At 42.6% G+C, this 26,215-nt stretch overlaps 1 protein-coding gene across 7 annotated transcripts in view; it reads right to left on the bottom strand.

The window, feature by feature from the left end:
* The window catches only part of DLGAP2 (DLG associated protein 2), a 400,720-nt gene that overhangs the window by 278,098 nt on the left and 96,407 nt on the right, over nucleotides 1–26,215 (bottom strand). For 3 of the 7 annotated variants that reach the window (XM_081189016.1, XM_081189017.1, XM_081189015.1), the window contains exon 1: nucleotides 22,216–22,309. The exons of the other annotated variants lie outside the window; for them this stretch is intronic. The gene's annotated coding sequence lies outside the window, so the exon portion shown is untranslated. Of the gene's footprint in view, nucleotides 1–22,215; nucleotides 22,310–26,215 lie in introns of those variants that run through there. 7 annotated transcript variants of the gene reach the window in all.

The following is a 26,215-nucleotide window of genomic DNA, read 5'->3' on the forward strand; positions in this document are numbered from 1 at the left end:
CTGGGGGAGGGGGAGTACTGATCCCACCCCCTTTTGTGGTTAAGAGAATAACTCTGCTTATGTTTTGCTTGACTGCAAGTTACAGGCTTTTCCCTCACCTCTTTTTCATTTCAATGTGATTTATAAAATACTTATTTCTGTTTCAAGCCAAATTCCTATTGCTGTTGATGTCCGTATACTTTCCTTACATCTCCAAAGCCTTAAAAAAAAAATGCTCAAAATTTCCACCCCCACAAATTCTCTTTTACACTGATAACACTGTCAATCTTTATTGAATGATTTTTAGTGCCAGAAAACTAAATTTAAATTGAATATTTCTTTCTTTCTTTTTTCAAGTTGGTAGTTCTTGCTTTTCTTCATTTTAGACACTGCTCTCTACAGCTTTCTCTCTCTCGCAGGAGTTTTATCTGTGTCTTTCTGTACTTTTCCTTGATTTCCAAACAATTTAAAACTATTGCTGGCCTGCACATTTGCAAATCCTGCATTTGGCTTATTTGACAGCGCCTTATTTTCTTACAGTTCTTCTTTTCTTAGCTGTGTCAAGTTCTCCTATTTATAACTTTTATTATTTTGCGCTCTTTACCTATTTCTCTAAGCAATTACTTATTTTTCCTTGGCTTGCAGACTTTTGCCAGTCTTGAATGGGCAGCCGCATCCCACCCCACCCCTGTTCTGAAGCAATGGCCTGTGTTTTTCAGACTACTGCCCTTCCTTCTCTCACAATGTCAACCATGGTTGTTAACTATGCTCGAGATGATTTAACAGTTAGCGGAGAAGAGTATGCTTAGCTAGCTACCTTATTTCTATAATTTCTACCAGCGTTCTCTGTTAAGGAGTCTTCGTGGCAAACACAATTCATTAACAGGTTCAACGCTATCACTTGTGGATTGATTTGGCACAATTGAAAATCACACTACATGTGTTAATCAGCTTATCGAGGCCAGGTTGTCTGTGTTATCAACACAACTGTTCTTGTGAATGTCCGCTGTTAACAATGCACTTATCACCATCTGTACTTTTAAACATTTCCTTACCTTCTGACTACTCTGTATGAATTCCCTCCCTTCCCCAACCAGATATCTGCAACTCAGGATAACACTTAAGACATACTGTACGATGAAGTGGACTGTAGTCCACATAAACTTGGGCCATAATAATTGCCTTTAAGGTGCCACAAGACTCTTTGTTGTTTTTGGTGCAAGAGGTTAACATGGTTATGCTTTCAGAAACAAAAGTAGTGTCCTTCAACTACAGGACAAAATAATGCCTTAACAGCAAACATGATTCCAAGATAATTAAGATTCTGCATCTATTTTGCTTCCCAGTCCAGATGAAATTCCTTTGCTTGCTATTTTTCTGGGGGCTGGGAGAAGAATTCTCATTTGATTAATTAGAAGCTTCCCCCTCCCACACAAATAGCAGAGATGGTCCCACACAATAGGAAGCAAAGGGTTAAAGTCAACCTGCTCCCTAAACTGGGGTCCTGATTCAAACTGGGGGCCCTGGGCAGAATGTTTGTGAAAGAATCCCACACATAAGGGGAAACCATATGTTCAACATAATGTGTAGTTTGGCCCCTCAAAAAACTGAACCACAAATCAACACATCCCTAGTTTAAATGTTGTCCACGCCATGAACTCATGAGGTTGTCAGTGGCAATCAGTACAGCAAGAGCCCTGTATCAGCAGTCTGGGAAATAATAATGATGATCTAATTTACAGGGTAGTTATAAAAACTACAATATATTTGGTGCATCTGAATGCCGTAAAGCAAAGTTTCCCAAACTGTGGTCTGCAGACCACCAGTGGTTTGCAAGCTTCATTCAGGTGGTCTTCAGGAAGCCTGTGGCTTCATGGTTGAAGATGGGATATAGCGCATCCATCATAGTAAATATTCATGTTGACTTTTATCTTTATTGGCTCTTTTGCTTCAATTCTATAGAACTCAAATCGTAATATGATGTACGTGAGAAATAAAAGAAGTAATTAACCTCTAGGTCCAGTCCTGACCACTAGGTCCAGTCGTGACCGACTCTGGGGTTGCGGCGCTCATCTCGCTTTATTGGCCGAGGGAGCCGGCGTACAGCTTCCGGATCATGTGGCCAGCATGACTAAGCCGCTTCTGGCGAACCAGAGCAGCGCACGGAAACGCTGTTTAGCTTCCCACCAGAGCGGTACCTATTTATCTACTTGCACTTTGACGTGCTTTAAGTAATTACAAGACAATTAAACATTGTGCAGTATCTAGCACAGCACATTACAACTGCTACAACAGGCAGAAACATTATTAAGTGAGCCACCAAGACCCTCAACAATTTTTAATGTGAGTGTAGGAAGATTTGGGGAACAACCGCTGTAAAGCATGCTATGAATGGTGAGTCTCATTATTTATATTTGAAAGCACACAGTAAATGTGCCCCAGAAGCCACCAATACCAATCTGTGCACAAAAGCAGAAGACAGTTAGCAGCCCAGCAGCATCTCCTCCCCACTCTCAAATACTGCCTCACAGTATTGTATGCCATAGATGTTAGGTGGGGGGAGAACATAAGAGTACATTTCCAAAAATCAAAATACGCCTGCTGGTGCAGACAACAGCAGTAAACATTTTCTTTGGAAACGCACACATACTGAATGCAAATAAATTGTTTTCTGCTGGAAGATGAAACGAAAGCTGAGCTATTAGAATGTTCATTGACATGGAACATTCTAATAGAAAGTCAATGGAATCCAATGGCAACCTTTCGATCAACTTTGGTTAGCACTTCAACGGATGGGCACATGGTAACTGAGCGAGTCTTCAAATGCAAAAGGGCATCTGGAGGGTTCTGCTAGCCACAACTAGCAATGTGATTCCCACTTTAATGGGTTGTATGCTTAACAGAAATGTACTTAAGAACTAGGGAATGATGACACCGTTTATTTAGAAGAACTGGTAATTTTCAAGTGGCTACATATTGGCACAGCAACGGCAATGCAGCTTGATTTACTGGAGGGCTGCCTGGTTGTTGGCTTTCCTGGACCTTTCGGTGGCTTTTGATGGAATAGTCTGTAGTATCCTTCTGGAGCAACTCTTGAGTGGTTGAAGTTAAGGAACCTGGTGTTTCTGCTTCTATCTGCAAGACTGCTCTTACTGAGCAACACTTATGCATGGCCCCACAGAACTAGCGCTGTGGGGGACCTCAGGATGTGATCTTGTCTCTCGTGGTGTGCACAACGTCAGCATTGCACAGAAGTTCCCCAGCAATGCAAGTAATGGGGTAGATAAGGGCCATCAAACTGAGACTGAAGACCCACAATGTGTTGCTGGTAGGTGGTTCCTGCATCTGGCAATTGACAAGATGGTGTGTTGTGGATGGTGTTGCACTTCTCTACAAAAGGGGCAGATTATTTATATTCCATTACAATGTTCACAAACGTGAAGAACAAGTGTGTGTGTGTGTGTGTTTGTGTGTGTGTGTGTCAGTTTGAGCTGAGCAGTGATGCCACAGAATGAGAATTTATCCCTTATAATGCAGCGTCTTCTCAATCAAAGTTGCCCTCCCAGAGTTGCTGTTTGCAGATAGGTGGATCATACACTTATGCATGCATTCATACATACAAACACATGGAAGCAACCCAGTGAGAGGGATGTGTGTCTTTCTTTTAAAAATATATTCATATTCATACTATTATTACTTATTATTATTAATAACATTCTCATTCTGCCCCTGCTTTTGAATATTGGGAAAATTCACACAGAACTTGCACGCATCCATTGGAAGTTTTGGATTATTTATCTATGCAACAGCATCGTGCTTCACAGACCTGCACTGTACTCAGTGGGAGAACCAGCCCATCAAACACCTGCAGCCATCCAGCAATTATGGAGTCAGCTCCCTCCCCCATAGAGCTTTTGTAAATTCAAAACGTGAAGTGCCTTGAAACTTTCTTAGGATTTGACTTCTTTGTGCAGGTTTTTGTTCCCACCCACTCTTTTATTCTTTTTGTGACTTGTTCCACTGATATCCTATTACTTCTCCAAAACTGAGCTTGCTAGATGGGGTCTAGATGATGGTGGTGCAAAACTACCTTTTCCCCTTGCCATGGTTCAAGAATATCCTTCCTTCCTTCCTTCCTTCCTTCCTTCCTTCCTTCCTTCCTTCCTTCCCTTCTTCCTCATAACAGTGAAATTCAACTGGACCAAAGGCTGTATGTGAATTTAGTTACTCCATTGACTTCAAGTTGAGGATGGACAGAAGCTGCAATGAGGAATTAATGAAGGAATCTGCATGCGTTCCCACCCCTGCAGCCAACCTCCCCAATTACAGCTGTACAGTTATCAAACTACCAAGAATAGCATTAACAGAAAAGTCACCGCCAACTCTCTTCAGAAAGAATCAATACACAATCAATTTGGATGAGCTCAAATACTTATTATAATTTTCTTCTAAGACTTTTGTGGTAACAAAGCCTTTCTGGAAACAAACGTTCTGACATTGATTAAGGCTTCTTGATCCCAATTTTTAATGAGTTATAAAGCAAATCAAGTTGGTAAGTTCACCGCAGAAACAATAACTTCAAGGCAAGTGCTAGTTCTATCGATTACTGCAAAGCATTTTACACTAGTTAAAAGAACACAATGGATAGTGCAAGGGAGGAGGGACTTTAAAAAAAAAAAGAATAAGGATATATGAATCAAAGAGTCAGGCAGACTGTGAAAATGAGCAGATTGACACAGCTTGGTACAACCATTATGCCCACGTTCTGGTAATGCTTGCTAGTCAAATCTTGGCAAGTAAAAAATGCAAGCATATGTTCTCCTCTTAAATTTAATTGTTTGTATGCTTCCCATTAACCCACCTTTGAGATTGGCCTTCGAGATAAGGAGCTGGTTGCCTCACATGAAAAATCTTCACAAAGCCAGTAACTGCTGCCCACGAAAGAATTGCATCCTATGTGGTCATCAAATTGAGGTCAATGTTATTTCCTATTGCCCGATTAAGCATACAAGATAAAAACTGGTACTGGGCAAAGTTACATTCACATTAAGCCGGCGGCCAGCTTATGCCGGTATATCCCTGATGTTATGCTGGCTTGGGTCCCCAGCAGTGCTGTATCTCTGAGATGTCTGCCAATTGCTAAAGCTCTCATGCCATTGGCAGAGGAGCATAGAATGCACCCTCAAACAACCACAAGCAAGATGTGGAGCACCATCGACAATTATCAGCAAAGGAGGAATGGGCTCACAGTTATTTGGGGCTTGCCACCTCCACACTTTCTCATCGGTAGAACTTGTTTTTTGCTTTATGACCTATGAACATAAGACTAGCCTGCTGGATCAGACCAATGGCCCATCTAGCCTAGCATCCATTTCTCAGCATGGCCAACCAGATGTGCAGGGGAAGCCTGCAATCAGGACATTATAAATCACTTTGGTTACCCTGATCAAGAGAACCACTTTTGCAGTTCAGTAAAATATGCCACTGGTGCAGGCCCTGCAGGCACAGGAAATGTAAATTAACCTGTAATCAATCTCGGCTTGAATTATGAAAATATTAAAGCTCGTTGTAGCCAAGTCAGGGCTCCAGTGGCGTAGCGTGGGTTGTCAGCACCCGGGGCAAGGCAAGTAATTTGCGCCCCCTAACCCGTGGATTTCCGCCCCCTAACCCTAACCCCCAGATGTTGCGCCCGGTGCGGCCGGCCCCCCCTGCACCCCCCACGCTACGCCACTGCAGGGCTCATAACTCATTTCAGAATTGCAAACCTACTGAAATCAGGAGTGGCTAGCACAGTGGGTTGGTGTTACAGAACTGCCTTCCCAACATCAGCGTCACTGAGGCTTACCTTCAGTGGTCCAGAGCTGTAGTGAGGATAGGGATGCAAGGTGCACTGGTGGGGACTGCCAGCTTGGCTCTGCTGGTGTACCTGCACGGCCCCATCCAGCCCTGCCTCACACCATCCAGGTAAGTGCCAATGAATCAGGAGTTGGAAGGGTTGCTCTGTGGCACTGCTGCAGGGCACTGGCTGCTTGTGATTGGATTTGACTTCCATGCAGACTAATGTCACATGTCAACAACATCACTAGTCTCTAGGGATGGAAGAATCTGTCGGTTTCGGATTTCTCCGTTTCCCCTTTTTCACAGTCTCAAATTGAGTTCTCTACATTTCTGCAGCTATTTGTGGTGTGCATGTGGGTCGATTTCACTTATTTTTTTAAAGTCATAAAAATTATTTAGCATTTCAGCTTGAATTTATCCTAATAAACATTTTTCACACACAGTTTTTACTAATGTAGACATTTTTTGCAAGCAATCTTACCTAATATAACTTGAAGCCTGCTGTCAAATGTGCGCTTTTAGCACTACTGAACAACAGGTACCTGCTCATTCTATAGCCCTCTCAGCACTTAGCTAGCAATCACAGATTAATTAACTTTTGTTTCCAGGATCCGGCCACATGCTAGAATGGGGTTAGACTGTGAATTTAGTTGTGATTTTACATATTCATTATACACCAACCGAATTTCTATTGTCTTGTTTTCCATAATCTGCTTCAATGCATTCATCTAGGTTCTTCTCCATTCAGTATATTTCCATTTATGTCTTGTCATTTCGTTTTAACTTTTCAGCAAAAGGAAAGGAAAGAACGAAAGTCTTTCCAGTTGATCACCTCGCTTCTTAAGCAGAGCAATAGCAAGGAAGTGACGGGATGAGAATTCTTCAGGTCTGTTTGCAAAGGCTCTGCATTCCCAAACACAGTTCCTGCACTAAAGAAACACTAGAGCAGTCCCTGAAGAAAATTAAGTGATACTATCAGAACTGTCAGTACACAATGAATTTTTACAAACCAACGAACAAATAAAACTTCACACATTTGTCATCTGAAGAGGCTGTGCATGGTGAAAGGGACTGTAGGGTTGCACATCTTTTGCTCCCCTTCACAAAGTCATGCAGCTCCTCCAACCCCTGCCACAACTCAGAAAACACCAGTCTTTTTGCACCCATTGACACATTTGCAAACTGAATACATTGTCACAGGCACCCCACACCCTGCAACCAAGCACACACCACAAGCTATCTTACTGGGTACAATAGGGTGCTTCTTTCAAACATATTTTCAGCACTGTGGATGCTGTGAAGGCCTGTGTGGGTGCATGGGTGGCCCAGGGCACTACGTTGGTGACCTGCCTCTCATAACTTCGTCAGCAAGGAGTCTTCTCTCTGTACAGAGGTTCCTTGTGCAATGTAGAACTCCAGAAACAGCTGGTTCCCCACCCCAAAAGTCAGTGCTTTTTTCTTAAAAAAAATGTTTAGGGGTACTCTCATTGTGACTCAAGAAAATCGCCATTTTATAGTTCAAATGGGGGAAAATAAATACACTAAAGGCCACTATCGGGGGTAGCAGCATAACGGATGATTCACCGTGCCAGTCAACAGAACTAACGATTCACCGTGCTAGAGAAGAAACTAAAAAAAATTAAATGTTTAGTTTCTTCTCCCATTAGATTCACAAAATGTTTTGGGGTGTGCGTACCCCTGCGTCCTCCCAGAAAAAAAAAACTGCCAAAAGTTATGGCAATCAGAATGGCAGGGGAGGAGCTAAACTCACAGCTGCTATCAGTATGATTATCCTCTACATATGAGCAATGCGTGGAGAAGACTACAATCTTTTCACATTTCTTAAAATTCAAGAAAGAATGCCTTCCCTTCCCAAATACTCCCTGCTTTTTGTTCCACATTTGAACACAAACCAGCTGTAGCTGGATGATATACCCAGACAGTTGCGGTGAAAGGGCATGTTCTTCAGATTCTCGCATGCTTTTATCGGGGCACTGTTTAAGATTTCAAAACGTTGTTTATATTATTTACTCAGTCAATAAGGTGGTGGTGGTAGGAAGCCACAGGAAGCCACTGTGTTATATTTGTAGCATGGTGTAATTTTTCATGTTAAGCTCGGTCTGTTCCCATGGATACATAAAATGAATCCTTATAGGATTCTCTAACTTCAGATTTATATGTTTAATGAATTGTTTCCAGAGACGGTACCCCTTGAATTTCACTGCCTTTTGTCCCCTCTGTTTACAATTTCATGTGTGTATGCATGCAGCTGTCAGTTGAAGATAGCTTCGTTCAGCCGATGGCCTCCTTCCATAAAACCTTAAGCCACAGTAAATCTGTTTGTCTGTGAGATGCCACAGGATTTTACTTATTTATTTTTAAAGAGGTTTTCTCCTTATTTACTAACATTATCAACAATTTGGGGCCATGGACTCGCTATGGTTTCAAATACCTACACTAAAGATGCCCTTTTCACATCCGGGATCTGTCACGGCAAAGGTATTTCTATCGAAACCATTTAACTGTTCATATTATTGCTTCAAAGTTGTTTTCATTATGGAAATGCTAACAGCGCTGGAATGAAATTCATGTCACAATAAAGCCACTTTCAACTACATGGGATTGGCCTGAAAGCAAGCAATAAAACCAACAAGCACAGCCAAATCCAAAGAAGCAGGGGCATAATTCAAACCGCAGATGGTACCAAAGATTGAGGCTGTCATTCTGCACCACTCTCGTGGAAAACTAGTGAAAGCAACAGCACTTGGTTGGTACTAGACATAGTGCTCACAGTGCAGCTTTGTGTGTCGCTGCATACACCTACCAGTCAACTGAGAAGGCAGAAGTGTCAGCTCTGCCTGCCCCCTGTTGGGGAAAGAAGAAACATCTGGATGCAACCCTTTCTCTTCCCCCTCCCCAGATGTGCACTGAGATCAAAGCTAGCAGTGCTGACCTTGACTTGTACAGCATTCCCTTTCCCGAATACGGACTCCTCAATGGCCACTCACATTGCTTAAATAAGGGAAGGTTTTTAAAATATTGTTTTACACTGCTTAAATAAGGGAGATACACACACACACACACACACACACACACACACACACACACATATATATATATATATATATATATATATATATATATATATATATATTCTGAAATCATATTCTCCCAGGGAGCATATGATTCTTAGGCAATATGGCCAAGAAAATGGGAGAGACACTATAAACAGCATTGTCCTCAAACAATATCCTAGTACATCTTATCCCAAAGGAATTAAAGACAGTATTTCACTGATGTGGGAGAAAGTAAATATGCTTCCTGGAGCACTGTTCAAGTCCCCTCTCCCAGTTTTGGTGATCAAAGTGTCAGGGATCTTATTTGTTTATTTAACAGATTTATAGATCACTTCACAGCAAGAAGCCAATCAAAGCAGGTTACAAGATCAAAGCAGGAAAAAGCACAAAACCCAACTTCTAAAAGTAATGCAATCATTTCTACAAAACTAAAACAAAACAAAAACCCAATAAAACTGCTTCTTGCAAATTCTAGAAAAACAATAAATCCACATCTGGAAATGTGAAACGAATGTTAATAAATGAAATGCACTTCTCTTTTTGTATGTGTCCCAGATTAAAATGTGCTACAGAATGCTTGGTTCTGGGGCTGGCTGGTCTGAAGAATGTGGCAAAATATTGACTCAGGAGGATTTAATGTTTTTGTTTCACTATTTTAAAACAATCTATAAACTGCTTAATATATAATATCTAAGCAGCGGTCAGAAGTATATACACACAGACATAGGATAAAACAAAATTACAAAGCATAATAAAAATCATTCATTGTAGTTTGTATCAGCTGCAAATTAAAGCCAGCAATTCAGCTGGGGATGGCCTGAGCTTTTAACTGGCATCTAAAGCACAGAATAGGAGATTCCTGTCTAATCATCAAGAGGACACCATAATGCTGGTTCAACCATACTGAAGGTCCAGATTGGGTGAGACCTCCAACCAGGCCTCATCAGCTGAACACAGGGACCAGCTACGGATATCTAAGGGACAAGGTGGTCTCTACCTAATCTTGAGTTGTTTATGGCTTTACAAATGAAAAAGTAATACCTTAAAGTCGACTCAGTAGAATATAAGCAGCAAGCACAATTCTCTCAACACCTGTTGACTACTGCTGCATTTTCCATTAGCTGCAACTTCTGGACTAACCTTAAGGGGAGCCCAGCTATCTAACTGGGGCGCTTTCTGAGGCTACCTGCTACTTCCAGGCACATCAAGAGAACTTCTGCTGCACTTACGCACCGGAAGAGAAACAGCACGTGGAGTGTGACTCATGCAAACACATATCACAACATTTCGGTGAGACTAGGATGTCATATAAAACAATCACAAACTTTTAACTTAAATGCACGCACAAACATCTGAGATGGATGCACTAAATGCAAAATGAATGGCACCTGGTGACCTTCTCCTTTTTAATCATATTTTTGAGTGGTTTTCCAAAAGTGCATTATCCATCTGGACGCACCACTGGCCAACGTTTAAGGCTTTGTGGAGTACCTGTTGGACAGCTGGGTCCCTCTTGGGGAAGTAATCTCACTACTAGATCGGCCTTTTCTATTATCCTTCCAAGACCACTCTCCACCACATAGCTAAAACCAGGAAGGGAAAGGGTGAGCAATTGTACTGCCTTAATTGGACCAAATACCTATATCAAATAAAACTGTTACGAGAAATACAACCAGATTGCTTCCACAAAATATAACAGGAAGCCTTCAGTGGTGGATATCAAGCAACTAGCAATCTGTATATGTTACCCATTAGTGACTTCTAGGAGACATGTTGATTCTGGTGTGTTTCTTAGCTGCCCTTCATTGCCAGGGACACTCACAGGGCTGGTCATAGCATGAAGCAGAGTGTCGATCACCCCAGGCATGGATCTGGTGGTGGTAGTGATGGCAGCACTCAAGCTGTTCTCCTGAGCATCCCAACCCCCAGCCCCAGGCATTCCCCTGGGTTGGATACCTCTCTGTTCCACATGACCAGCCCTGAACTCACTAAGCTGGCCTGATACCCTCATGATGCCCAACCAGCAATGTTGAGTATGATTTAATGGCCGGTCCAGTTACCTTCTGTACTTGGAATATGGGGAGAGGGGGACATTTTGTCCTTCACCTCAGGTAGCAAAATGTATTGGGCTATTCCTGAACACTCCTGGCTTGAAACTGTCCCCCTTTCAAAGCCCCTGCTTCCCACAGTGTATTCCTCCTTTGGATTTCTGTCTCCTATCATTGCTTAAGGTCTGTTAGCAAGTATTGTAGCAGCTGTCCAGTCCAACCAAGGTTTCCACTGCCTTTGCTCAGCTACAGGGAAAAGCAGCAGCAGTCAAAAAGTAGATGTTAGGTGTCCAAAGCAGGAAGGATTGAGTGCTGGCTCCAGCACTTTTTCAGGGTGACAAACAATCACCATGTTTATCTCCTAAATCACAACTTTCAGCTTCAAGAGAGTTCTACTTGCCCTTGATAGGCTGTGAGGACCTTTACATTTCTCAGATGATCCTCTCTTCTCCCAGGAGTGCATGATTCATAGAAAACATGGACAAGAGAATAATAGACAGAAATAGGCTAAAGAATCTATGCATACACTTTCCAAGACAGATATTCTATTTAATAGATGTGCAAAGTACTTTGCTTTAAAAATGTAAACAATTAGGCTAGACTCTGCTATGTCCTATTCATTTAAAGGTAAAGGATCCCTGACAGTTAAGTCCAGTCGCAGATGACTCTGGGGTTGCACCGCTCATCTTGCTTTACAGGCCGAGGGAGCCGGTGTTTGTCTGCAGACAGTTTTTTCCGGGTCATGTGGCCAGCATGACTAAGCCGCTCCCTCTTGCACAATGGAACACCAAAACCAGAAAAGCGCATGGAAACGCCACAGCAGTACCTATTTATCTATTTGTACTTTTTGGTGTGCTTCCGAACTGCTAGGTTGGCAGGAGCTGGAACTGAGCAACGGGAGCTCATCCCATTGCGGGGATTCGAACTGCCAACCTTCTGATCAGCAAGGCCAAAAGGTTCAGTGGTTTAGACCACAGCGCCACCCACGTCCTTATTCATTTGCTGGAGCACAATTCTAACATAGGCATTATTGCTACCTGAAACAATTTGCTTGTTATACTTAATGATAAGCAGTATACTGCATCCAGTTGCTCCTTCTATTTTTCTGCATATGATACAAAAAACATCTCAAGGGAGCTTCTGCCAGGTCCACAAGTGCAGTTTCAGCATTTCCAAGCCCTGCAAAGTACCTCAGGCCACACCACTTCTCAATGATTTACATCATGGAGAAAATGGCATGCCAGAGGCCAAGCTCACCTGTCCTTTCCTGGGACATTTCCCACGCTTGTGTTTATGTGTTGCAATGACTAGTGAAGACTACAGGAAGCTACCAACTGAGCATTCCTGAAGAACGTACCTGGTATAATGCAGTGCTAAAATGCTAGCAGCACGGCCAGATTTTGCGGCATGCTCGTGCCACCAAGCTCAGAAATCTGCTCTTCAGATGTAATTGTTTCTGCACAGATTAAGGAATAATATGGGTAGTGGGCTGCCCCCATGATGCATCCCTCCTCTCTTTAAAAATGGGTACATCATCTTCATGAGACAACCGATCTCATGACAGCAAACACACAGCTGTAAATATTTAAACCGAAGTTTTAATTTTTTTTAACTCCATGCTTAATAGACAGCTGCTTCATAGCCCCTGGGAGCAGTCAGGACTCGTGGAACACCACAAACAGTTATGCAGACCTATGGAAGCTTTGGGTTTTCAGAGAGCAGCCCTCCCCCCCCCCATTCTGTACAGTGGGGTTTCCCAAACTTGGGTCTCCTGCTGTTTTGGGACTACAACTCCCATCATTCCTAGCTAGCAGGACCAGTGGTCAGGAATGATGGGAACTGTAGTCCAAAAACATCTTTTGAACCACTTTTGAAAAGGAGAACAGTTTCAAATGGTGGTCTCCTGCTCAAAATGAGGGAGGAGGAGTCATACATCCCATGTATGTATTCCTCAAGTCCTTCGTCACGTGTCTAGTGTACCTCTAAAACTGTACCTCTCATACCAGCTGCTGGAAGCCATTGGATCCTGATTGCTGGTTTCCACAGGCTTCTGGTTGGCCACTGTGAGAACACAATGCTGGATTAGATGGGCCATTTGCCTGATCCAGCAGTTCTTAACTGGTCCACATGATCCTTTTCTCAGATGTGAAGTGGAACAATAGCAGCGCAAAACACTGAAATCTCTAACAGTTCTCAATCGAAAGCAAGATATGTGGTTCCTGGAAGGCCTTCCACATGAGTGTCACTTGTGAAATATTTCAGCTGAAATGATTAAGGGAGCTATTGTCTAATTAGCCTACCCAATTAGCAACCAACTGATCCCCTCCTTCCTATTTTTAATGGCATTTAGTCATGAAATGTTCACTTCAGCTGCCGTATGGATGTTCTGAACAAATGCGAAGGGATTCAAGAGGAAATGGCAAAATTGACTTTAAAGGATATATTCTCCTGTCAGAGGCAGAAAAATAGATGGGGAAAGGTAGAGAAAAATAAATTCTTTAATATTCTCATTCTCAATTTAGATGTCATTTCTGTCATCAATGTGCAACATAAATCAGACATAAATGTTCTTAATGTCACAGAACCAACAAATAAACCACAAATAAACATGGCCACAAAAACCTAACCCTAACGTACCCAAAAATGCTTGTAGGAATGTTGCTGTACAACCCTATCCTTTGCAAGTAACCAAACATGGCCACTTTTGATGCTTTCCTGCTATATATGCTTCTCTCTGCTCTTGCTAAGGACCCCATGAAAATGGAAATAACATGTCTGCCACAATTTGTTAGATTGATTGGCTCTCAAAAACTTTCAACCAACTTGTGTTCTAAAGCAGAAAGCCTAGAAGCATAAATGGACAAGCATAAATCTCTCATCATACGTAGAAAACTGAGCCAGGTCACTGGTCCATGTACTCTTCAGATGTCTTTCCCAGCCTTGACACCTGAGATCCTTTAGCTGAAACTGCCAGGATTAGAACTTGGGATCTTTTGCATGTCAACACTGTGCTGTGCCAGTGAGATATGACTCTCCTCTTTCTAAAGGTATCTGAGTACACCCCATTTAAAGGCAGCTTCCCAGGGACTGCTGTGTCAATTCCCCTACTCACAGTATGGCTCCTTTGAGAACCACAGATTTTGCTTGAGCTCTCCTCCAGCTGTACAGCAGAATCCACAGAGGCTACCCAGTGGGAAGCAATGATGTTTCATGCAGCATTAGTGCCTGATCTGGTTTATGCAACCAAATGCACAGATTCGGCAAAGGGGCTATGCAAAAAGGCAACTCTTTCTCTGATCAGTTATCCCACAATAGGCCAGAGACCTAGACTTACTGAGCCACAGAAATACTGAATGTGTGTAATGATCCTAAAAATCTGCATTTCTTGACACTGGAGATCTGCTGAATATTGTTCCCTGCACTGTATGCCAGAATGGAAGAATACTATCATTCTAGATATTTGCTTTGCCTCAAAAAATAAAAATAAAAACCCATCATTCTGACTATTCATGCTACAGAATATTCATTCTGGAATGTTACTGACTGCAAGCTATTGAAATGCACTGGAAAAACGAAGAATTAATAAAACATCGTCCTGCAGTATCTGTTTTGTAGGGAGGGGTATTGAAAATGACTATGGTTCTTTTAAAAAGCCCAAGAACTATGCATTTCTGGTGACCATTTGCATTAGTTCAAATGCATCTGCAGTTCACTGTGTGTTGTGTCTTCATAAGGACAGCACACTAGAAAAGTAAAAAGCAGAGTACAAACCTATGGCCTGTAGTAGTTAATGTCCGGCTTCCACATGAAGTAAACACAATCTGCTGTTATTTACAGAGGGGAATAGGGTTACCAGATTTTGATTTTGTCTTAATTTTTTTATAAAATAAAAATAAAAATGGGTAGCTGGGACTAGGAGGCACAGAACCAGAGTCAGGTCAAGAAGCAGTTAGCAAGAGCTTAGCAAACAGCAGAACACATTTTGCAAAACTAAAACTCATTTTGTTTGTTCCTGGGACTGGTGAGCATCGGTAGATTTGAGTCCATGCTCGTTTTGTAGAGTGTAGTGAAAGAGGTATCCAGGGAGCTGGGCATAATATCAATGGCCATAACACTCCCTATCAAGTTGGCTCAGCAGAGCTTGGGGGACGTCTACAAAGGATGTTGAGAGCATGTGGGCACTCACATAAGCAAGCACCCTTGTGTCAAATGCTTGCAAACAGGATCGAGGCTTTTCTCAGTTAGGTGAACTGCCATTGCTTCCCTTTGCCTCTCCTTCAAAGCCCAGAAATTTCCTTTTCGGTAACAGAAAGGTGGTGCTGCTCTCAGGCACATAGCATGGCATCTTTGCCCTTGTGATGTCAGCTGTCAGTGGGACATTCTGGGGCATATAGTTTCAGAATCATTTACCAGCAGGAAAGGATGCTCTGCTGGGGGCCTGGGAATTCATGCCTCCACCATCTCCCCCCTGTCCCTATGGTAGATTTCTGGGCCTTGGGGCAGGGGAGTGGCAATAGGTGGAGATAACTACTTGTGTGCGCCTTTGAGCTTTTGTGGCTTTCTGTGCAAACACTCAGAAAGTTCTTGAGTTTTTGAAGCCTTCTATTGGAACCTTCCCAAAGGCTCAATTGCTTTCAAGGTGAGTGGCAGGATTCCTGGGCTGCACCTGATAAAGCACATATGTGCACCTTGCTTACTCTATATGTGAATATCATAGACTTCATGTCTCCAGCTTATAAAAGCATAAGAAGGGTTTGCTGGATCAGATAAAAGGCCTATTTAGTCCAGCATCCTGTTCTCACAGTGGCCAACCAGAATCCTCTAGACAGCCAACATGCAGGGCTTGAATAATAATAATAATAATAATAATAATAATAATAATAATAATAATAATAATAATAATAATAATAATAATAATACCCCACCCATCTGGCTTGGTTTCCCCAGCAACTCTGTGTGGCTTACAAGACATAAAAAAGTGTAAAACATTAGACATTAAAAAATTCCTGCTACAGGATTGCCTTCAGATGTCTTCTAAAAGTCAGACAGTTGTTTATTTCCTTGACATCTGATGGGAGGGTGTTCCATAGGGCGGGCGCCACTACCAAGAAGGCCCTCTGCCTTGTCCCCTGAAGCCTCACTTCTTGGAGTGAGGGAACCGCCAGAAGGCCCTCGGCGCTGGATCTCAGTGTCTGGGCTGAACAATAGGGATGGAGATGCTCCTTCAGGTATACTAGGCCGAGGCCATTTAGGGCTTTAAAGGTTAATACCAACACTTTGAATTGTGCTTGTAAACATACTGGGAGCCAGGTCTTGTATGGTCTTGGAGGCCGTCACCAGTCTAGCGGCCGCGTTCTGGATTAGTTGTAGTTTCCAGATCACCTTCAAAGGCAGCCCCACGTAGAGCGCACTGCAGTAGTCCAAGCGGGAGATAACTAGAGCATGCACCACTCTGGCGAGACAGTCTGCGGGCAGGTAGGGTCTCAGCCTGAGTACCAGATGGAGCTGGTAGACAGCTGCCCTGGACACAGAACTGACCTGTGCCTCCATGGACAGATCAGCAGCACACTCCCCATTTGTGAATCCCAGCAACTGATAGTAAGAGGCATCTTGCCTCTGACAGTGGAGGCTCGCAGTGGCTTGTGGTCACTAATAACCTTATCCTCCATGAGTTTGCCTTTTCATTTTTAAAGGCATCCAAGTTGGCAGCCATCAATGCCTCTCGTGGCAGCGAATTTCATAGTTTTAACTATGCACTGTGTGAACAAGTATCTCCTTTTGTCTGTCCTAAATCTTCCAGCTTCCAGCTCCTCTGGATGGCCCTGGGTTCTAGTATTTTGAGAGAGAGAGAGGCGGAGAAGAGAGAGATAATCTTACACAGCTCTTATCAGGTTTCCTCTTACTCAGTTTTCTTCCAAACCAAAAAGGCCTGAATGCTGTAATTTCACCTCATGGGGGATTTATTTCAAGCCCTTGATCATCTTGGGCAGGGAGGGGTTGAGGCGACTAGAACTAAACACAGTATTGCAATCATTCCTACAACATAGATTTGCATAACAGCATTATATTATTGGCAGTTTTATTTTTAGTCCCGTTGCCTATAATTCCTATCAAGGAATTCACTTAAAAACAACTACCGCAGTGAGTTGACATCCTCACTGAGTTATCCACCATGATCCTAAGGTCTTGCTCCTAGTCAGTCACTGCCAGTTCAGAACCTATTAAAGTTGATGTGAAACTGGGATTTATTTATTTTTTGCTCCAATGCTCATCACTTTGCACTTGCTCACACTGAAGCTGCATTTGCCATTTTACAGCTTTTACCCAAGTTTGGAGGAACCATTTTGGAGCTTTGGGTAATTCATTTATTTTATTTTATTTTTGCTTTAATCACCCTGAACAATTGGGTATCATTAGCACATTTAGAGACCTCACTACTCACCCCTAGCTCTGTATCACTTATGAGCAAGTTAAAAAACACAGGTTCCAATACCAATCCTTGGAGGAACTCCACTTCAGACCCCTCTCCCTCTCCTGCAATAATTGCTTAACAAAAGCCAACTAGGAATAATTTGAATATGAATGTTTTAGTATTTTGATGGCCATTCCCAGAATGCTCTGTAACTATCATGCAATTAGAATATTTTTTAAATAATAATAAAAAAATTGAACATTAGCTTACCCCCCAATAAATCTAATGTTATATAGGCAGCACAATCATACTGAGGTCAAGGAAGAGAGAGTTGCCACTTTGTAAGCCCTGCTGGCCTCTCACCTGGTGGCTTTTGTACATTTCTTCCCCATTTTCCCTTACCACTTAAAAAAAAAAATCGTTCCAGAATGCTCCCAGAATGCTCCTTTTTCTTCTTACTGCCCACACAGCAACTGCGTTGCAACTTTCCACTGCCCACCCTTTGGGATCTTGCTGTTAGGGATGCTGGAATACAGTGGACTTTCCAATCTGCAGATAGAGGCGGAGATCAGCTGCAGTGATTCTCCCATATTTATTTATTGGATTTATTTTTTTTAACCTACCCTTCAACATACCCGGATGTAAGAAGGCAGCTGTTTGCCACATCAGCGCTGTTTCTGTTCTACTGCAGTTTGGTTTCCATCAAATACTACACTATCTGTTTTGCTCTTTGATATTTAATGCAAGTCACATAACCTGGATATGTATTCATGCAACTGTCATAACTTACATTCATGTTTCCTGCATGTTTAGCAGAAATAGTAACATCTAGGACGGAATCTATACGTAACTGAGAAGGAGGAGGAGGAGAGTTTGGATTTGATATCCCGCTTTATCACTACCCTAAGGAGTCTCAAAGTGGCTAACAATCTCCTTTCCCTTCCTCCCCCACAACAAACACTCTGTGAGGTGAGTGGGGCTGAGAGACTTCAAAGAAGTGTGACTAGCCCAAGGTCACCCAACAGCTGCATTTGGAGGAGCGAGGAAGCGAACCTGGTTCACCAGATTACGAGTCCACCGGTCTTAACCACTACACCAAGCTGGCTCTCAGGGGTAGCCTAGTGCATTTTGGCACCTGAGATGTTATGCTCTGATGCTACCTGCCCCCCACAATGGGGGCTCAAACTCTGTAAGGGGTGTCTTTGCATCGGCTCTTTTCTTCAGGAAAAGCTGGTACAAAGCCCTGCCACACCGTTGGTGAGGTGGAGTGGGGAAAATCCTTTCTGGATCCTTTCCCTTCAGGAGGAACCAGTGCAAAGCCCCACCACACCACTGGGCAGGAGCCTCAAGCTGGCTGCACCTCTTTAATATTTCACACTGGCGAAGTAAATACAGTTTGCTGAAGTCTGCATTTCCATGCACGCTTACTCAAGGCGACTTCACTGGGGCATCAGTGAGACCTCTGATGAGCACGCAAAAGCTTGTGCTGCATGATGCATAGCTACACTCCTCATACGAGGACCCAAATCTTCCTACAACTCAGTTTCTGTGAACCAACTTGTACATTCTGAAGCACAAAATGTAAATTACGAAACAGCTTTGCACTATGCATGGGTATCTCATGCCATTTTACTGCCTCTCTTTCACCAACCATATCCAAGAGAATGCATGGGTGCACGAAGCTGTCGTCTTTAGCTATAATTTTATTAAATGGCAAAAATACAATTACCTATATGCTTTCAAAATTAACAACTGAGAAATAATATTTTTAAAAAATCTATCGTACTTCCTTTTAAAAACACGGTTTATCTGTCTGAACCTCTATTTCCTGCAATAAATTTCCCAGTGTTATATTAACTTCTGGGTCACTTGCATTATTTGAATAGGCTATATTATTTCCACTCTGCATCAAGCATAAAATGTTATTTGAGGAAGGAAGCTGCCTTATATATCATGTGAGGAAGGAAGCTGCCTTATATATCATGTGAGTCTATTCGCCTTAGTACTGTCTACACTGACTTGCAGTGACTCTCCAGGGCTGCAGACTTTCCTAGCCCTACCTAGAGAGGCCATGAATTGAGACTGATGCCTTTTGCTGATGCTCTGCTACTGAGCTATGGCCCTTTCCCTTTTTAAAGTGCATATTAAATACAAGCATCTGTTTTGCCACTGTTGAACAGAAGGCAAAGTACTCCGTTTCCAGCACCATGCTACTAACATGGTTGCTGCCATTAGTAGGTTGCATAGATGGGAAGAATAGAACAACAGCCTTAAAATATGCAGACACAAGCACACCTAAGCTCACTGAAGTCAATGGTCTTAAGCACACCTACCCTATATGAGAGCAGGCTACAAAAGAACACGGTTTTGATTGTTCAGTGAAATCTTAACTCTCCCAGTGGCTTCTTCATTCTCAAGATACCAAGAGTAATTATTCTGGCCAGAACCAATTATTATCCCAATTTGTCTCCAGCTTAATCAAACTGGAGTCAAACCTAATTTCACAAGTCCCAATTCATAAACTAATTTTTAAATCTGAAATTTTCACTGAAAATTGTATTTGGTGAAATTGTGAAACATTTAATATGAAAAAGTATTAAACCTTCAAAGGTATTTTCCTTCAAATTCCTTCCTGTTCTAAAACAGCCTGAAAATTTATTGATATGTTACCAGTTTTTATTTGTAGATCATTCCAATTAAATAAGCCTATATTGGCACATGAATGAAATAATCAGTGTTTTATAATGGTTTCAAAAAGTGAAATAAAAATGTCTATAGAGTTAGCATTCTTGTATTCTGATGTCTCCTATATTAAGTTTGTACTCCCTGCAATGTTAAATCAACAGCCTTCCTAAAGTGTTTGACTTTAATTGGAATAGACCATTTAATTGTTGGCAGTTGTCTGACAGGGGGAATGTCTGAATTTTTTCTCTGAAATCTAAATTATGCAAATCAGGTTATAGTTAAAATTCAATCAGCCAGAGTACATAAAAAGCTGCATGTCACAATTAGTGCGGAGTAACATGTAAGGAACTAAATGGCTGGCTGAAATTGTACCCTTTGTACCGATGAATTATCTCTAGAAATAAGCTTCAATACACAGGAACAAACTTCCCAGTTTCTTTTATGTTCAGAAATAACTTGTCCAAGTATATTAGGGAGACTTGCTGCATGTATGTTCCTTAAATAAATATTTCAAACCAGTTTTGCTTGGAAAGTAAAAGATGCAATGCCCAACAGCACATGTCAGCTTAATGTACTGATGAGCAAAAGTAATTTCCTTCGCCTTCCAGTACTTCAATAAAGAATACACTGCAAAATGAGGTGCTCGCAGGTGTTAACTGCGCACATATGTAGATGCGCTGCAAACTACTTACAGTCAGCTATTCACAGATTAACCATTTTGCCTGTATTCTTCTGCATGCTAGATGATCTTATCTGATCACTTGTTGCTGAACAAAGAACATACAGGCTGCATCACATGAAGATAAAATAGGATGTTTTTGTGGATTAAAGGTATGGTTACAAAATGCCAGTCCTAGACCTCCCTTAAAACTTAGCATAAACTTATATATTGAAAGGCATGTTAACACCAAAGTGCAAGGGGCAGCCATTCAGTGATTGTGCCATCCTGGAGAAATGAGAGAGGTGAATTAAAAAGAAAATAAAAAAATGAATTGGATGGTTTTACAAATACAATAGTAGTTCACCGAGAGTCTACAAGAACTGTTTGACAAACCTTTATTTATTTGTGTGTCATTGCCTAGACTCACTTACCCTTGAAAATCACATTGCACGGAAAATGCAGGCATCTAAACTGGCCCCACATACAATGTGCATTTCAAGCCTTCCAGGCACCAACAGAGAGTTGTTGCAAAGTTGCCCATTCCAGTAAAGACGATCATAGGTGAACCTTAGTAAAGAGGACCTAGTAACCTACTGTTACAACAGACCCCTTCATTCTACTCCTTCTCAAGCAATTCTTACCCAGCATGAAATCCCCTCTCTCTATAATTCATAAAGTACCAACCTCATCATTATTGGAAATTCTTTTCAAGTCTTCTCTAATGATAGGGCTAGTATATTAAAGAATATATATTTTAAGCAGTGGTATCATATTCATACAACAGCAACCCACAGCCTTTATTTCCCCCCCCCACCTCGATTTATCACATTTAATGCAGTTGATAAGAGGTACTACTGAATCATCTTCTGCACCCTGCATTACAAAGAACTGGCTTTTTTATGGTGGGGCTTTTAATATTACTGCCTTCACTTCAAACGGAGGCTAATGCAGCTGAAGGTCCATAGTTTTGCTGGAAGAATATGGAAAGCAGAAAGGCATATGGCACATGCTTATTGCAAAGAGAAATACGAAACCTAACATGAGCCCTGTCTTAGAAATTACATATTGCAAAGGTTAAACTGGAGGCTGAACTTATCCTCCCCTTCCCATGGCATCACCTGTTAAGTTCAACACTTTCCCTTAATATATGTTCTTTTCCAATCTGTTCCTGCAGCTAAAACATACCGTGCAGTGCAGCAAGGTTGAAATAAAGGGAAAAGGGGGAAAAAGAAAGCCTGATCATTTTACTTGAAGACAGTACAGCTTCATTGCTTGCATGGAAGAGGCAGGTGGTGGAGGGGGGGCATGGTGCAAAGTACTGGGGGAGGGGGAGAATGAGAAAGAGAAAGAGAGCGAGCCTCTGCTGAAAATTAATGAGCTGACAGACTAATTAAGACAGTACTCCTCACCCCTAACACACAAACACATATCATACTTATGTGCATCACAGCATAGTATAGAATGAAAGTATACACAGAAAGCAAGAGAGTGAGAATTGAGTCATCTCTGACTTACCGTATCCGAGGGTCTTGCTGTACTGCAGGCAGCATCCAGGCAGAGAGCGTGAAGCCTCACACAGATCAGGAAAAATATGCAATCGGTGAATGATTCAAATGCATTGTTTTTAAAAAAGGAAGGCCAGAGACTGAACTATGTATCCAAGGAAGGACCTCGTTAGTCACAGCTTTGACTAGCCTGCTACACAGCTCTGCAAAACAACTATACTGCAGCATTGTGGCAAGCATAGGATTGCAATGCATGTCCCATATATTCAAGCATAACAGAAAACATGGTCTGGAGCTTATTCCATGTGGATAAGGGGCTTTATTGCTCAAGCAGGAAAAGAAGGGCTATTTCTCCCCACCTAATCAAATCACAGGAGGTGGGGGGAATAGAAGATCTGTCTTGATTATTGTACAGCATTATTCTCCAGGATATCAATTACATAAAGCAGGTGCCTCTGCCTCCTGTTTCCCAGATAAATGCCTGTAATCTCATTTCACAAATGATCCCTATGTAGAGAGGAGCCACCTATTGTGATGATATCATTTGCTCTAGTCTCCATAAATGGGCAACTTCCTACTAAACGTCACGGCCACTGACGAAACAAAATCTTTAGAATATCTGAGTGGGCAGAGGTGGTGGATGGGGTCCATCCACTTACAGCTGCAGCTTCTTCTAGTTACTGTGATACCACTACAGATCCCTACATCGTTATCAGAAGAGCAGTGCAAGGAGAACAAGCACTGAAAAACTGCCTGAGACAGCTCCCATTGAAAAGAACAGGACAGAAACAAAAGTTGTCCTGCCTAGAGATTGGTAAGAAGGCACCCAAGAGAAACCTGCCCTTTCTGCAGTCATTGGGCATTTCAGGAAGCACTGGGGGCAACATGCAGGCTGAATGAAAGCCGCGCAGGAAATGTTATGGACAGTGGCTGTGTTCTTATCAGCAAATGAGCAGGACTCTGTTTCTTGTGCCTTGCCACTGCAACATGTTGACACACAATGCAGCCACCTACAGAAATATTATGCAGCTGTTGTGTTGCCATTTATTAGTTTTTTTAAAAAAAATACTCAAAGGTATCAAAGCCATTCACTCCAATCCTCAATCCCACATCACTGCCATTTGGGAGTGATCATTCTGTGATATTATGGCAGCGGACAAAGCTGTATTGTAACTACTGAATAAATGTGGTGTTGTTGTTTTTAAAAAAGGGGGTATCAAAGTCATTTACATTGCAATTACCAATGGCTTTAAATTCTTATTTCAGCTAGGCCAATATTTCACAGTGCAGTCCATACGACATACAGTGGGCCACACTAACAGCATAGAGTAATTGTGAGAATTTGCTGGCCTGGACATTCCAGAATGTTGTGAGGCTGGCTGAAAAATGCAGGTGAAAGTTCCATATTGGCTGGGTGCTTTTTATCACATCTCCAGTACCAAAAGAAATGCAATTTCCAAAGTATTCTGCTTGTACAAACTAGCTGCCCTTAGATGTGACAGGTACCATGCTGCATGAATGCCACCTTTCCATTCTGGCCTTGAAAAATGTGCTTGAAACTGTAAGGACCTCCAATATTTAAAGTGAATCTAGTCCACTACAAAAGAACTGGGTTCAAATTCATGCCACACTGGGTGTTCAGTTTAGAAACAGAAGTAGGATTGGGGAGGGCAAAACACCCACTTCCCAACCCCTCTACTGTTGAGAATATTTGTCTCCTTTTGTGCCTGTTCTCTGCCATTATCCCCCTCAATTGCTGCTGCTTTGGTACCCAAAGCACTTCTGAGTTTTCAATAAACTTTGCTTCAGCCTTTCTGCTAAATTCAAAAGGCTAGAAAGCTATGTTTATGACTTGAAGCCCAGGTAGCTTCAGTGGCTAGGACTGCCAGGTTTCACTGCTAAGCCAGCCATGGCCGTTCCTGGACTGAGATAGCTTGGCTACAGTTATCCACACTCTGGTCTCTTTCAGGTTGGATTACTGTAATGCATTTTACATGGGGCTGTCCTTGAAAATGGTCAGGAAGTTGCAGCTTCTGCAATACGCAGTGCCCATGCTACTAGCAGGTGCCTTAGGGAACTCTCATATAACACCAGTTCCGGAACAACTGCATTGATGAGCTACTGTTTGCTACAACTTTAGAAGCTGTCACAGAGAATGCCCTCTCCTGGGCCTTCACCTAGTCAAACATCTAAGGCTGGTGGGCATACCAAGATGGACCTCTCCGACAACCATCACACCCAAAAGGATCTGCAGGCCACTTGCTGAAGCTGATGGAAGGCACTTTGTGCCACAACGAAGGACCCAGGTGTCCTCCCAAGCTACATAGACAATCTTTTGGAGGGAGCGTAACTCCATCAAGAGCAGGCAACATGCCATCTATCCAAGTCTCAAGAACCATTCACAAACAGGGCCTCAGTCCGGATAACCCCACTCAGCAGTTTCAGGTAAATGTTAAACAGTGTAAGGGGTAATATTGTACCCAGAGGAACCTCACATAAGGAGCCCCAGCACTGCTCAGAAAAGCTCTGCTGGACAGAACAATGAGGATGCAATGGAGGCAGCAAAGTAAGCCTTCTTTGCTGCCTCCAGTGCCACTAGGCAGGCTCCATGATGAGCCCTCACCAGTGTTTTATTGCATTTGTTTGGAGTTTTCCTCCACCTATGCTTGAGTTGCTTCCTAGCTTGTTTCCTTGCCCAAAGCTCTGGAGTATATCAGGGAGCCAAGCGGGCTGCATGAAATGAAAGAGGGTATTCAGGGGCGATCGTGTCAAAGGCCTGAGCCATTTGGCTGCTCCAGAAGTTGGCCATGACTCTGACAGGTGTGCCAGTTATATCAGCTGGAAAATCCCCCAGAACCTCCATCAGCCTTTAAGGAAAGGCCACCCTGAGTTCGTTTTGATGAGGGGTAGTACCGGTATATAAACAACAACAGCAGCAACAACAACAGGAGAAGGTCCCCCACCTCTGCAGATGGGAAAAGGTTCTGAAAGGCTAAATCTCAACAGGAAGTGATCTGACCAGGACAGGGAACTGATATCAGATCACCCTCTTCCTGCCCTGTTGAGAAAACAAAGTCCAGAGTGTAGCCTGACACATGTGTTAGTTACATGTTGGGACAGCTCCATGGTCATCATGACAGCCATAAAGCCCTGGGCCACCCCAGAGCCAGTTGCTTTAGCATAGATCTTGAGGTCTGTGAGTCCTCAACACTGCCTTTGAGAGCAGCTCTGTCAGCTCAGGCAGGGAGATGGTGGGTGGTAAATCAGCAGAATCCCTAATCTGAGCCAATTGTCCAATGCCAGGAAAACACACTCATCATCATCATCATCATCATCATCATCATAATTTTATTTATACCCCACCCTTCCCAGCCAATACCAGGCTCAGGGCAGCTAACACCAAATATAAAACAAGTTGATTGAAATACAGTGGTACCTCTGGTTACATACGCTTCAGGTTACAGGCTCCACTAACCCAGAAATAGTGCTTCAGGTTAAGAACTTTGCTTCAGGATGAGAACAGAAATCGGGCTCTGGCAGTGCGGCAGCAGCAGGAGGCCCCACTAGCTAAAGTGGTGCTTCAGGTTAATAACAGTTTCAGGTTAAGTACGGGCCTCCAGAACGAATTAAGTACTTAACCCGAGGTACCACTGTACAACTTAAAAACAAGATTAAAATACAACATTAAAATGCAGCCTCATTTCAGCAGAAACTCAAAAACTTTTTGGGGGATGAAAACATCAAGTCTTCACCAAGGCTAAACTATCCAGACTGGTCCTACGTGGGCCAGAAAAAAGCCAGGTAAGTCCCCAAGTAGGAGTTGCCTCCACCTGGAAAGAGAGCCTGGAGAGAGTGATGGAATCTCTATAGACCACAGGAACTCTGCCTCCCCAACCCTCAAGCCTGCTCTGATGCTGCACCGAGTACCCAGATGGGCACAACTGGGTAAGACCAACTCCACCCTGCTCACCCACCCAAGTCTCAGTGATACAGACCAGATCGGCCTCCTC

The sequence above is a fragment of the Podarcis bocagei genome (assembly GCF_964188305.1).
Source record: "Podarcis bocagei genome assembly, chromosome: 3".
NCBI lineage: Eukaryota > Metazoa > Chordata > Lepidosauria > Squamata > Lacertidae > Podarcis > Podarcis bocagei.